We start from the raw sequence: 14,149 nt of genomic DNA, 5'->3' as shown, positions 1-14,149 counted from the left end.
CTGCTTTTCTGAAGTCCATGGTCCGTATCCTGCTGTTCTCCTTTCTTCCTTTTGTCAGGATCCTGAACTCGACCATCTCATGGTCACTGCTGCCTAGGTTGCCACCCACTTCTACTTCCCCTACCAAATATTCCCTGTTTGTGAGCAGCAGGTCAAGAGAAACACGGCCCCTAGTTGGTTGCTCCAGCAGTTGCACCAGGAAGTTGTCTGCAACACTATCCAAAAACTTCCTGGATTGTTTGTGCTCTGCTGTATTGCTCTTCCAGCAGATGTCAGGGTGATTGAAGTCTCCCATGAGAATCAGGTCCTGTGTCCTGGAAACTTTCCCTAGCTGACTGAAGAAAGCCTTATCTACTTCGTCCTCCTGGTCTGGTGGTCTATAACAGACATCCACCATGATATCACCCTTATTGTTGTTCTTGCTTCTAAGCTTAACTCAGAGACTCTCAACTGGCTTATCTCCAGATTCATACTGGAGCTCAGAGCAATTATAGAGCTCTCTTACATACAGTGCAACTCCTCCACCCTTTCGCCCCTGCCTGTCCTTCCTGAACAGTTTATACCCATCCATGACAGTGCTCCAGTCGTGAGAGTTACTCCACCAAGTCTCAGTTATTCCAATCATGTCATAGTTTCTTGACTGTGCCAGGACTTCCAATTCCTCCTGCTTGTTTCCCAGGCTTCTTGCATTTGTGTATAGGCACTTGAGATAACTAGCTGATTGCCCTACTTTCTCAGCATGATTCAGGAGGCCTCCCCTGTTGCACCCTCCTCCTTCTGCTTCCTTGTGGTGTCCCACTTACCTTTGGGCTTAGGTCTCCGTCCCCCATCGAACTTAGTTTAAAGCCCTCCTCACTAGGTTAGCCAGCCTGTCTGCAAAGATACTCTTCCCTCTCTTCGTTAGGTGAATCCTGTCTCTCCCTAGTAATCCTTCTTCCTGGAACAACATCCCATGATCGAAGAATCCAAAGCCCTCTCTCCGACACCACCTGCGTAACCACGCATTTACTTCTGCAATGTGACGGTCCCTACCTGCGCCTTTTCCTTCAACAGGGAGGATGGATGAGAACACCACTTGCGCTTCAAACTCCTTTATCCTTCTTCCCAGAGCTACATAGTCTGCAGAGATCTGCTCAAGGTCGTTCTTGGCAGTGTCGTTGGTGCCCACGTGGAGAAGTAGGAAGGAGTAGCAGTCTGAGGACTTGAGTCTTGGCAGTCTCTCCGTCACATCCTGAATCCTAGCTCCAGGCAAGCAGCACACTTCTCTAGTTTCCCGGTCCGGACGGCAGATGGATGACTCTGTCCCCCTTAGAAGGGAGTCCCAGACCACCATCACCCTTCTCTTCCTCTTGGGAGTGGTGGTTGTGGAACCCCCATCCCTAGGACAATACATCCCTTGCCTTCTGATCCACAGGTCTCCTTCTGATCCATTCCCTCAGATGAGTCTTCCAAATCATTCTTCGCCGTAGTACCTGTGCAGAAAGCCTGAACACGATTCCTTATCTCTATCTGCATGGTGGGCATGTAGGTTCTCTTTCTTCGGGAGGTCACATGCTGCCAATTTTCTTCCCCGTTCTTCAGTTTCCCCTGCACTGCCTTCTCTGAATCTTCCTCACACTGTGCCTGCAGTAGCAAATCATGTCTTCGATCGAGAAAGACTTCGTTTTCTTTAATGCAATGCAGGTTTGATACTTGGGTCTCTAGTCCTTTAACCTTCTCTTCCAATATGGAAACCATCCTGCACTTTGTACAGATGAAGTCGGCGCTATCCTGTGGGAGGAAGACAAACATAGCACATCCAGTGCAGGTGACAACAGCAGATCGCTCACTTTCCATATCTTTCCTCTGAGAGCCTCTTCAGATGCTGTATTTACTGCTCAGCAAAGTCTGAAAGGCAAAAACCCACTGTGGGCTCTCCCCCAAGGCGAACTCCCAGGCAAACTCCTTCTGTTTGCTTCTCCTCTGTTTGCAGGAAGGATTTCATCCCTTACTGACCCTACAGCCGAAAAAAGTGAGGAAGAACCACAGTTCTACAGCAGCTGATTAATCTAGCTGTCAAATATCCAGTAAGTGGAAGCCATTGCTTCTCCTGCCTACACAGGGAGGATGTGAGAGAGCCACTCCCCCCAAATCAGCTAGAATCAGAGAGGTCCATAGCACTAAAAAGCCTATTACCATGATATTCAGAAAGTTCTAGTGTCCTTAAAATGGGACAACTGAGAGTGATGAGAAGAAAAAAATCACAAACATGGCAAGAGTAGTTTCTAGAGGAACTCCTCCTCTCATTAGACCCCTTAGAGAAGATAAGAAGAACTAAAAAGCCAAATAGTTGAGTCTTACAAAAGATTGTATAAGAAAGCATTCACAGAGGCCAATTGCTTTTACAAATTCTACCGCTAGATATATTGCAGGGGAGCCATAAGAATGATTTCCCCATTTTCACCAGTACAAGCCTTACAGAGGACCGTTAGGGATGGAAATCACCAGTCCTTCGAGAACAATCCTGAAAAACCCTGTGCTATGACTCAGATTTCCAGACCCTTGTATTTTCAAAGATTTCTTTTTGACCATCTGCCAACATAAACAATTGCCAGTAAGCTTACTGTCTTGGTTGTAGTCAACACAGAAAAAAAGCAGTGAAAATTCAGATTCTAAAGAAAGATTTTTCATGTTAAGACAGTTTTTAAAAGGACTGAAGAAATGAATGATTCAAAAGAAGAGATACTAGCATTTGGTATGTAGAGAAAAAGCATTATTTGACTTTCAAATATCACTATAAATGTTTAGTCTAATAACCCCAAGGAAAGTATATCCAAACCAATGAGATCAGGAGGAGTACGTACAAATAATTTCAGCTGATGTTTCTCTTGGCTAGCTCTAAAGAAGAATGTTTAGAGAAAAGTGGGGGGAGGAAGGGCAGTATTTCTTTTTCTTTTTTAAATTCTCCCCTGAATTAAATGGTTTAAGGATTTTTTTTTTTTTTTTTTTTTTTTTTTTAAGTTTTCCCACATAATTCACCTTTAGGAAGAAACTAACCCTGGAAAATTACAGCATTTTTGACAGTCATAAGCATATGAAAACATATGGGTGACAATGGAAAATGGTTTGCATTCCTTACTGAAGCAATTTAAAGTGATACCAGGATGACATTCACCTCCTGGCAGCAGGCCATTTCAAAACCTTTGCACTAGATAAATCCCACTTAATCTGCTGTGTGGTTTTACCCCTCAAGGAATGGAAATAAGGCTCCAGCCCCCTCACTCTTGCAAGAGCTTTTCCTCAAAGTTTGATTATTGTCCATCAAAATCATAAAAGCAAATCAAGTGAAAAAACAGACAATTTCCCTACAGACCTCCCTCTTCCCCTTTGAGTCACCCAAGTGGCCATGTACCCAGCTGGGATTTGGTAATCTTTTGGTAATACAGACTATGGTACCTTTACCTTCTCACACCCTATTTTGAAGTTTTGCCTATTTTGAAGCATAGGCCTAGTGCAGGCCCTTTGTATGGGGTGAATTTCACCCCCAACAATTGATTAGTTTAAATAAAATAAAATAAATAAATAAATATATATATATATGCATGCATGCCTGAAATGTAACCAATTTTTAAAGCCTTGTCTACATTATGGAATGTACCTGTTGTTGACAATGAGTGCTGTAGCATGAAGACAAACATGAAAGTCATCCTTCAAGCAGTAACTAGAGAACTCTGTGACTAAGTAGATAGATACTATGTTTACTAAACTCTCCTATGCTGCTAGCATGTAAGTCACATTGCTATTTCTTTATGGTTCCTTGCATTGTCACTTTTGCTAGTGAGAGATCTGAATCTAACTGAAGCTGTGCTGATAAATTGGTGTCTCTTATGCCAACAGGAGCCAACAAAGGGTGCAGCTGAGCCAGTGCTGACCATAATGTAATTACAAGCGTAGCCAAAGACAAACTGTTCAGCATCATTTCAGAAACCATGGTTACAACCTTCCAATCCCATTCCATGAACTGGGCAGGAGTTTGGTTTTCTAAATTCATGGATATTCTAAGGAGTTAAAGACTGCATTGCTACCTGCCCCCACTCTCCAACATCATGTGGCTTCTACAGGAGGTGTTCATAGGTAGGGAAATTTCATCATGCATGAGCATGATGTCACTAAGAGCACCCTGCACCCGAGGAGTGTGAGAAGAGGATATGCCACTGCTTCGTGTGTGTGTGTGTGTGTGTGTGTGTGTGTGTGTGTGTGTGTGAGAGAGAGAGAGAGAGAGAGAGAGAGAGAGAGAGAAGAGGAAGGTTTTCCCAGTTAGAATCTCTGCTCCATATTCTAATAGCAAAACTCAGTATAAAAGTTTCACTATATTTTTTTGGTAGGGAAAAGAATTTTCACTAGGGATGAAATTTGCCCCAGCCCAAGGTCTGCACCACTTACGTCCCTTTAGAGCTTAAATGAGTCTTAAGTGGTGCTTAAGTTTTGCTCAGGCCCTCTGCAGGATGAATTTCACCCTGTATTTATGCATAGTATACATTTAATCTATCTAGCTATCTATATTTTATTTAAGTATGTACGAAGTTGTTATTTGTCAGTGACACTGGCCTCATGTGAATTTTGGGACCAAGGTTTAACAAAATTAGATTGTTTCCTATCAACACCTAAGAAACCAGTTACAAATGGAAGACATTTACATTAATAGGGCCTGATTCTGCAACCCTTACTCACACAATAACTCTCTGGAACTCAAGCCTTCCATGCATTTCCATCTGCTATGAAAATATTCTCTGCAAAAACCAAACCCAATTTATGTTACATACTAAAGTTTACACTGGCTCAACAGATTACTACTTTCTCAGTTAGAAAAAAGTTAGTCTCCTTTATTTTTATAACAGTTTTATAGATTCATTCTAATTTGCTCCACAATTCTTTCTCCTTCTCCAGCCCAGCAGTGATACTTTCCATCTGCATCAACAGAATTAAAGAGAGGATCTACAGTATAACATGTTAATTCTGTGACCAAATTTTAGATCTGGTCTCCTCTCTTAGCTTGTGGCTTTATATGAATTTTTTGCTATCAAATTAAGAAGTTAAATTATCAGGCTGTGTCTGCATCTTACAACATACGATGCTTTTCCTGTAAAAGTCACTAGTCCTGGAAAAAAAATTAAATATGACGTGGGCCACCTAGTGTTTGAAAATGTGGATACATGAAGAAACTTGGAGAAACATTTTAACTTTTCAGCTTCTGAAAATTGATTTGTAGAGCAAGACGACATCATGAAGGAACATCCTTAAACTAATATTAAATGCACTATTCCTGAAGCAATATTGCATTGCAAACGTATTATGTCTAAATGGTACTCAATACTTTATAACACTTGATTTATAATGGCAGTAGTCTGACTGATTTTGACCCCCGATGGAAGTATTTGTATTTTTTTTTTAAGCTATCCTTTATGGCAGGGGGTGTCAAACATCCAGCCTGAGGGCCAGATGCAGCACACTTGAGGTAATTATGTGGCCTGTCTGACCAACTGTGCTCACATTCTGCACAAACTGAAAGAACATAGACCAAGTATAACCAAATAAGTCTGTAGACAGCCTGGAACAACACCTCAGAAATGTGAACTCCTCCACCCCCACTAATTTCATTGTGATGTTAATGCTGAAGCAGTGGTTCTCAAGCTTTTTATATTGGTGACCCCTTTCAAACAACAGGTCTCTGAATGTGCCCCCCTGGTCCCTGGGGGCTTCTCTCCCCCTTAACCCCTACCTCCTGCACCCCCACAGGGAATTGATCCAGTCATGGAGCAGCTGGTATTGCTGCTTGCTTCCCCCTCAAATGCTGCTCCTCCACACACTCCTGGGGGCAGTGGAGTGGGAGCAAGAAACAATGTCAGAGCTCCCAGGTCACTTGCCCCACCTGGGCTGCATGAAGGAAGGGCAGAGAGCAGCAGCTCTTGATGTTCACCATCCCGTCCAGTCCAGTCCAGCCCAGCCCAGCCCAGACCAGCCGGGGCAAGTGACCTTGCCTTGCTCCTCCCCCCACAGCACCCTAAGGATGCAGTATCTGTCTGTCACCGCTTGCCCCCCCCCCGTTCCTCTGCCAAGAGCCTCACAGGCCTGCACCTGGCTAGGCTCACAGTTCTGTGGGTGGCAGCGCTCCAAGCTCACAGCCCCATGTCTAGCCAGGGCTCACAGCTCACAACCCACACATAACCACATTGCAACCCTTTGAGGGGTCACGACCCTCAGTTTGAGAACCAATGCATTAAAGCCTAATGATATCATTAATGATATTCAAGTGCTATTTAGTGTCAAATACTGATGTGGGAATGAAGCCCATATGGAGTGATTAGTGGGAGTTGCTGCAGGGAAGGAAATGCAGAGGGAAGAGGAGAAGAGACATACATACATACAGTGAAGGAGAGAAAGTGAGATGGGGCAAAAATAGCAGTGATCCTAGTCTGGAATATATTCTTCCACCAAGTGATGCTACCTGTGAAACAAGGTTGTAGTGAGCCCACTGCCTCCCATGCACCCACAGGCCCCAGGACCATCCACACAATCATTTCTCTTTTCTCTCCCAGCCCTTCCTGCTTTGGTAGGCCACACCCAAGCTTACCTGGCTAGAGCCTCAGTCTCCACTCCCAATTAGCACCCACTCACACCTAGCAGTCTCTAATCCTGCCTGCCTGCCTGCTTGCTACCTACCTTCCCCCCCCTTCATTGTACTTCCTGCTGCTCTTTACAGGACAATCACCCTGATCTCTCCCATGTGTGACTCATTCTATAATTCAGTTCAGTTTGCCCTAGCCCTTAAGGGGTGAGCCACTGTGTTACATAGATACACAACAAATAATTGATGACAAAATATTTAGTTACTAAAAAAGGCCATATTATTTATTTGTATTTTAGTATGTGGCAAAAAGCCAGCTTCACCCTAGTGGGTCTCATGCTTTTGCCTCTCATAGTGGGCCAGGGCATCACCAGTTATCCCATCTCCCCAGGGAGGGGGATAGGGACCCAGGCCTGCCTGCTCCTTCAGGTCCCAGCCCAGGGGCCCTATGAGTAGCAGCTATGTGCTAGTGGCACCATACTGACAGCTTCAGTCTTTTGCCCTGGGCTAATTTCCCCCCTGTCCTTTTGGCTTCTTGAGCCACCCACACCCCCTTCCGACTCCTTCACACCACTCTGCGCACAGCATGATACTTCTACCCTTCCAGCTCCTGCTCTGTCTAGCTGGAGCAGAGGATTTTTATCAAGTACCTGGCTGGGCCTTAATTGGCCTCAGCTGTTCCTAATTGCCCCCTCATGACTCCTAGCTAGTCTGCAGGGAACAGAGCCCTGAGCATTCTGGGGTTAACATACCTCCCTTCGAGGGCTCTGATGAGACCAGCAGCTCTTTTATCTCCATCCAAGACACCTCTCCGAGCTGCTGGTCTTCTACCAAGACCTCCTCAGAATCTGGAGGCTGGTCCCTTTCTCTAGGCCCCTTGCAGTCACCAAGGGGGAGGATCTCCTCACGGAGCCCCTGCTACACAACCCCCAACTCAGTGTGCAGGTAGCGGAGACCCCCTTGGTGCAACTGAGGCTGGTCCGGGCAGGAGTCACCAAGATCGGAGATCTCCTGGACTACGACCGGGGGGACTGGGTGGCCCCCCAGGCGCTGGCTCGGCGCATGTGGCTCCCCACCCTTTGAACCCCCGGCACGTACTCCAGGAGGTGAGGGCAGCCTTGCCCCCCGCTTCTTGGGTCTACCTCAAGCGGGTCCTGCGAGAGGGCACTCCCCGCCCCCCCCTCTGTCCCAGCCTTCCGGCGCTTTCCATTGGGCCCGGGCCCCGCGAGCCCCCCCCCGGCCACCCTCTCCCCACGCTCTGAGTTGGCTGCACGACCTGCAGGCGGTCCTCTTCCGAACCACATTCATGCTCCACACCCTTCACTTCCTTGCCCTCGTGTCCTGCCCTGACACCAGGTGGTGGGACCTGTTGCCACCTGCGGAGGGCGAGGGCCCCCGATGGGCCAGTCTTTAATCCACCTTGACCCCGCAGCCCACCGGGGACATCAGTTGGTGGTTCCTTCATGGAGCCGTGAGCACGGGGATGTAACTGGTGCGGTTCACCCCTCGGCCCGACACCTGCCCCTTTTGCAGCACGAGGGAGACCCTGGCGCACATTTATCTGGAGTGCACCAGGCTGCTGCCCCTGTTCTGGCTCCTCCAGAACCTCCTGCTAAGGTTGTGGCTGCACTTTTCCTCACACTTGTTTCTATATGCGCACCCCATCCATGGCTCCACAAAGTCACGGGACCTCCTCATCAACTTCCTCCTGGCCCTGGCCAAAATGGCCATCTACAAGAACAAGGAGAAAAGAGGTTGGCGGGGGGGCGCTCTGTGACTGTGAGGCCTACTTCTGTTCCCTCTTGCACTCACGCATCCGGGCGGAGTTCCTCTGAGCAGTGTCCACTGGCTCCCTTGACACCTTCTGGGGGCAGTGGGAGCTGTCCGGGGTTCTCTGCTCGGTGTCCCATTCTGGTTCTCTCCATTTGACCCTTACATCCCTTCCTGTTTTTTCATTTGTTGTCCCACGAAATCAGTTGAGTCCTGGGTACGGTGGTTCCTCCCCTTAGGCTAGGGGAGGGGCCTTTAGCGGTGGGCGGGCACCCTCGCACTCAAATAGTAGCACTCTCCTACTGCCCTGTGTCCTTGCTATATCACAAGTAGCACCTAGGAACTCAGTCATGGACCAGGATTTCAGTGAGCTAGGTGTGGTACAAAACCAAATTCTATCCCTGATCTTTGTGCAAACTTCGCATTGGCAGTGAGTTCTGCTTTGGATTGAAGGGAGTATTTGGTCCTAAATTTATATCCCAGCCCAGAACTTGAGCTTCTCCACCACAATATTTTCACATCCCTGGTTTCCTGTAATCCTGTTGGAGTATATAGATTTTACACTGTGATTTTTAACAAGTTACTTTTCTTTTCAGAAAGGCTATAGAACTAGGTTTTACTTAAGAAGTTGGAGATTTCTGAGGAAAACTAGGGTAGGCCTTTGTACACCATGTACCACCTTATAGAGCAAATCAGACTTGGGGAAAGAGAAAAATAATGCTAAATATTAACCAAGAAGGAAAGACTAGCTTCCCTTGTGGCATATCACAAAAGGATATTACTGACAAGCTGCTAAGAGGAAGAATAATATACATGAATTGAAAAAATTTCTAAATGGCTGTCATTTTTGCTCTGGCAGCTTTAATAAGTTCACATGGAACTTGTACCGAGCCTATTAGAGTTTGATCAGAGAACTTCTGTTTCCTGTAAAACCATCAGCACATACACCGGGGAAGCTGTTCAGCTGGTATAAATTGTCATAGCTCCACTGAAGTCAACAGAGCTATGACAGTTTACATCAGCGGAATACATGCCAGATTAGCTTCACTGTTGTCAGATAACGTTATTTGATTTATGACACACTTAGCCCATTTTTAATGTGGCTTAAATTGTACTAAATTTAGCATAGCTTGAATTGAATACAGCAGCTGGGGAATTCTCTGTTATTACAGCTACTTATTGGGGTCATCTTCATGAGCAGACAAATTAGAGCTGGGGAGCAGAATGCTGAAGTACAGAGGTAGGTGGCAGGACTGGATTAGTAAAAAAAAAAATCATGTAAAGTAGAAAAACAAAAAAATTGTAAAAAGCTTTATATAGCAAAAACGTGTTAAATAGCTCTAGAAATTGAGCCTTCTAAATCTGGTGGTGATTAAGGACCCTGATGGAGGAAATTGAGGGCCTATTTCCTCCTTTCTTGTGAATGTCCAAGCATCTGCAACAGGCGAGATCCTTCAGCAAGCTTAGGAAGCTCATCAGGGCCTCACCTGACGAGGGCTCAAAGACTAAGTTCCTTGTGGCTGTCTTCACAGCCATAGTAGACTCCTCATCCCTAAATGGGCCAAAACAGAGTTGTCAGCCTTTTACGAGTAAAAGCAATTTTGTCAGGGACTAACAAGCCATGTGGGAGACTGAGGGTAGACACCAATGAGCCTCCTAAGGCTCAGAGAGGCAGGGAATGGTGCTGGTCAGAGTGGGCCCTGATTAACCTCCTAAAGTCACAGGGTACCTGTCCCCCAATAAGCCTTAGGCTCCCAGAGGAATAGGTATAGGACCCAATGACCCCCTTAAGGCTTACTGGGGGATTCTCTCCACCCCTCCTGCTGACATCAGGAGATCCAGAGGAAGGAGAATGAGCGATGTATACCCTAGATCTTCTCCCACCTAGTCTCCTCCTCTTACCCACCTGCAATCCTAATGGACATCTACAGGAACTGGAGAGAGCAGTGTATGGGGCAGAGACAACACAAGGTTACAATGGGAATGTAGTGGCAATCTTGACTCTGGAGTAATTACTGTTCATCCATATTAAACATGAAATGATTAGCTTATTTTCTAATGTTATTTTCAAAAACAGTCAGTGCAGAGCGGCTTAGAGACACAGAATTATTTCCCCCCATCAATTGTGTGGAAAAGTTTAGCACCTCCTTAAAGCAATATATAAGGGATTAAAAGCTACTTTCAAATCCTTGGATGAAAGGTGCTCTGGAACTGTAATGTATTATTATTATCTCATACATTTATCACGCATATGCAACTTTACAAACGGCATGAATAGAGGAATCACTCCACTTGCACTAAAGTGCAGCCTCCTGGGTGGGGTGTAGGGGTAACAAACAGGCAGAAAATTGGCACATAATACTGCACGAGAGCGGCTGGGGGAGAGATGACCAAAGGCACTGAAACAATCTTTCTCCTGTTCTTCTGAAAAGTGCTGCTGGGGGATCTTTCGATGTCCACAGTGCAGTACAAAGTGCGTGCGGGCTACAGTTACTGCCACTTCAGTGCGGGCTTTTTGTTTAACCACCCAGCAGCTGGTAACCTCTGAGCCTATGGCGGAAGGGCAGAGCTGTGAGGCTCGCCTGTACTCTGTCACATGGGCCGGGCCGGCCGTGGGGCACAACAGGAAGTAAATGCTGGTTCCTGCATGAAGCCTAGAGTGAGTGAGCGAGCCTGCCTGCCTGCCTGGGGAAGAAACCAGAAGAGCCCTTTCGGCTCCAGCAAGAGGAGAAGGGCGCTCTGAGCCCTGAAGAGTTCGTAAGTTGCACTCACTTTTCAGCCTTTGTCTGTCGCCTAGGCCGGGCACTCAGGGCCTGAGCTGCTTGGCTGTCGCCCTGGCAGCTGAAGCGGTGGCTCTGGTAGAGGGTTAGCTAGCCTGCAGCACATGCCTCTCGGCCCCAGGCGCTGTTGCATCGCAGGGGGTCGCTCCTGTTACTTTCCCTCCTTGCATCCAGCTGCCTTCTCCTCCCGCCCTTTGCCCCCAGGTCTTGGGGCAGCCTCCGCTCAGTAGCCCGGCTGGAGCCCACCTAGAGCAGAGCTGCAGACTCGCAGCCTGCCCCGCGCAGATCCTGACAGAAAGACGGAAGTGAAGAGCCGGGCCCGGCTCGGCCTCGGCCTGGGGAGGAAGAAAAGGGGGCTGGGGAGTTGGGCTGCTACTTGGTGACGCCGGCGCCGTCTTTTCAGCCTGCGAAGGGCAGGGAGCGGCGCGAGCTGCTCCCCTGCCTGGGGGCGGAGGCGTTGTTGATGATCATGCTGGGGTTGAGAGGCGGGCGTGCACCCTGGTTAGAAGCAGCTGCGGACTCAGGTCCCAGGGCAGGGCGGGTTTGCGGGCTGCTCTGTGTGGGCGAGCGGGTCAGGCCTGGAAGAGAAGGATCCTTCTCGGGGGAGGGAGAAGGTTTTATTCTGAGCACAAGTGGCTGGGGCAACGCGAATGATGGGAGAGTTTTCAAATGATGAGGAGACAATCCCATTGAAAGAAATGGGAGGGGGGGAACTTCCATCCCAGGGCTGCATTTCTATGCCTGGAGTGGGAACCTTCCTTGTGATTTTCCTTTGCTCAGTTAAAAACACACACATTTAAAGAACCTACCATAAACTCCATTGACAATAACTATAGGTGTTTATAAAACCTCAGAACAGAGGTGCTCTCTGCCGGCTGTGAATGATGGCACTGGAGGCTTTGAGTTACGATTCTGCTCTCCATTTGGAGAAAAGAGCCCATCTATAATGACAACCCTTCAGCTTTTTGTGACTGGTTACTTCAGCTGCTTCTCCCAGCTCCCAGTGGTCATCTGGTTGCGACAACTTAATTTTTAAAAACTTTTCGTATGCGGGGGAAAAACTGCATAGAAAAGCAGAAGAAATGTAGAGACGTGCTTGCTGCTGGAACAGCACCAATATTGTGGTGTGAGCCCTTAGCGTGTGTGTGTATACATGTGTACACACTCAATTTGATTATAAAAATTAAGCATTTAAGAAGGCTTTTGAGAAGTTGCTGGCTAGGATGCTCATGATGTACATCTTCAATATCAGACTGCTGGAGTGGAGTATGAAGTAGTACATACAGTGTATAAATAGTGTCAAACTAAGTTGTTGCTTCTATTTCCTTACAATATGCCAAATGGCTGTCCATGTAGTTCTATTAATGGAGCAGCATAGCACAGCATGAAGGAACATGCTGCTTTCAACAACTGAAGTCAGTGGGAGTCTCATGTGGAGATGGCCTACAGGCATAGGCGCTTGTATTTTTTTGTTTTGTTTCTTCTCTCCTGTATAATATCTGATGTTGTGCTCATCACCATGGTATCTGAGCATATTCTAGTGTTTTGTTAAAACTATAATTTACTAGTCCTGGTACATGTAGCCATTTCTTATTGTAATACATTTTGCATGATATTGTACCATCCTGTAATACAGTAGTATCATCAGACCAACGTAATCATGGTTGTATATTTAAACAGGAAATACTTACTAAGGCCCCACTGGGACTCCATGGAGGTGCAGCAGTTCACTTGCAAGGATTGGGCCTTATGGATGTCACACTCACCTTAACTCTACCCTCATCTGCATATGCATTTCAATAATTATTTCATTACATGATCCCAGAGTTTGTACAGGGATGTAAAGTGCTACTTAACACTGTTACGTGATACTGTTTGGCAAATGCAGTATAACAGTAGCTGTATATAGTGGATGGAGCATTTTGTATTGCTCTGTTTGTGCTGTGATTCTGTTTTAATTAGCAAGGGGCAGAAACTCAAAGTTTGGAGGGTCAGACAAATATCCAGAACTATGCATGCTTGCTCTAAATCTTTGAGGGCCCTGTCCTCTAATGACTTGTCCTCCTTGTGTCATCTCCCCTTACACCTCTCGATAACAGTTTTGGGGAAGGGTTGATAGTAAAGTTGGTCTGGAATTTTTTGACAATTATATTTGTTGTTGAAAAATGGCAATTTGTTGAAACTGTTAACATAACAGGATCGGTTTTGAGCAATCGCCTGACTCAAGCATTTTGAAATGTGTCAATGTTGTCAAAATGTCTTGTTTGGACATTGTCAAAATGAAAGTTTCCAGTTCAAAACAGCTTTTTATGTAGAAATTTAAATAAATTAGACTGAAGACTTTTTTATTTACCTGAACAGAAAATTTGAAATCGACTTTTTGTCCAGATTCAGGATGAGAAATCTCTCAAAATATGGATGGGACATAAACTGTTTCCTGCCTTGCTCTACTTGGTAACCTTTCCCTTTATGCTTTGAGACCAGAATGAATCTTCAATGGAGATTTCTCAGCCCTCCTCCAGCACCAGGTATTAATGTTGGTAAAGTGATGCCACAGAAGGCCTGGATTCCTGAGACAATGGGTTTTTTTCTAGGGTTCATTAAATGCTGTCTAGTCTTCTGACCTGAGTGATTAGTTAAATATTAAACAGTACATAAGGAGCCAGATCTCAGTTGGTGTAAGTCATTGTAGCTCTCCTGACTTCAGTGGTGTTACATTGATTTACGCCAGTGACTGATCTGGCCCCCTATCTTCAGAACTTTGCCTTGAGTGGTAGGTCTCAGTACTTAACATCTCTAGTCATTGTGTGACTGTCTCATAGAGAATTAGATGAACTACACTCCCCAAGCGCAAGAGACTAGGCTAAAAGTATCTTTGAAACAATCTAAAGGGTCTTCATTTTTGTACGGCATGTGGATCATTTAAAGCTAAAAACCAATTCTTCCTGTACTAGAATAGTGAACATAAGAAATCTTTCAAACTCCATGACAGCCA

At 46.1% G+C, this 14,149-nt stretch overlaps 1 protein-coding gene and 1 long non-coding RNA gene across 3 annotated transcripts in view; one reads left to right on the top strand and one right to left on the bottom strand.

Annotated features, from left to right (window-relative positions):
* Nucleotides 1-9,697: 9,697 nt before the first annotated feature.
* On the bottom strand, nt 9,698-11,634 carry LOC137153709 (uncharacterized). The gene is made up of 2 exons (XR_010919884.1): nt 11,147-11,634; nt 9,698-9,926 (listed from the first exon to the last, which is right to left on the bottom strand). It is a non-coding gene; the product is annotated as an uncharacterized lncRNA (long non-coding RNA).
* Nucleotides 10,916-14,149, top strand: part of TANK (TRAF family member associated NFKB activator) — a 34,080-nt gene continuing 30,846 nt past the window's right edge. Inside the window, exon 1 of one of the 2 annotated variants that reach the window (XM_067549372.1) lies at nt 10,916-11,131. The gene's annotated coding sequence lies outside the window, so the exon portion shown is untranslated. The remainder of the gene's footprint in view (nt 11,132-14,149) is intronic. The other variant, XM_067549373.1, reaches the window with a different exon arrangement.

Source organism: Emydura macquarii, unplaced genomic scaffold, assembly GCF_026122565.2.
Source record: "Emydura macquarii macquarii isolate MOO-44397 ecotype Brisbane River unplaced genomic scaffold, CSIRO-AGI_Emac_v2 contig_1253, whole genome shotgun sequence".
Classification (NCBI taxonomy): Eukaryota; Metazoa; Chordata; order Testudines; family Chelidae; genus Emydura; species Emydura macquarii.
Note: the sequence above shows the minus strand (reverse complement) of the source record. Positions and strands in the feature narration are given on the sequence as shown.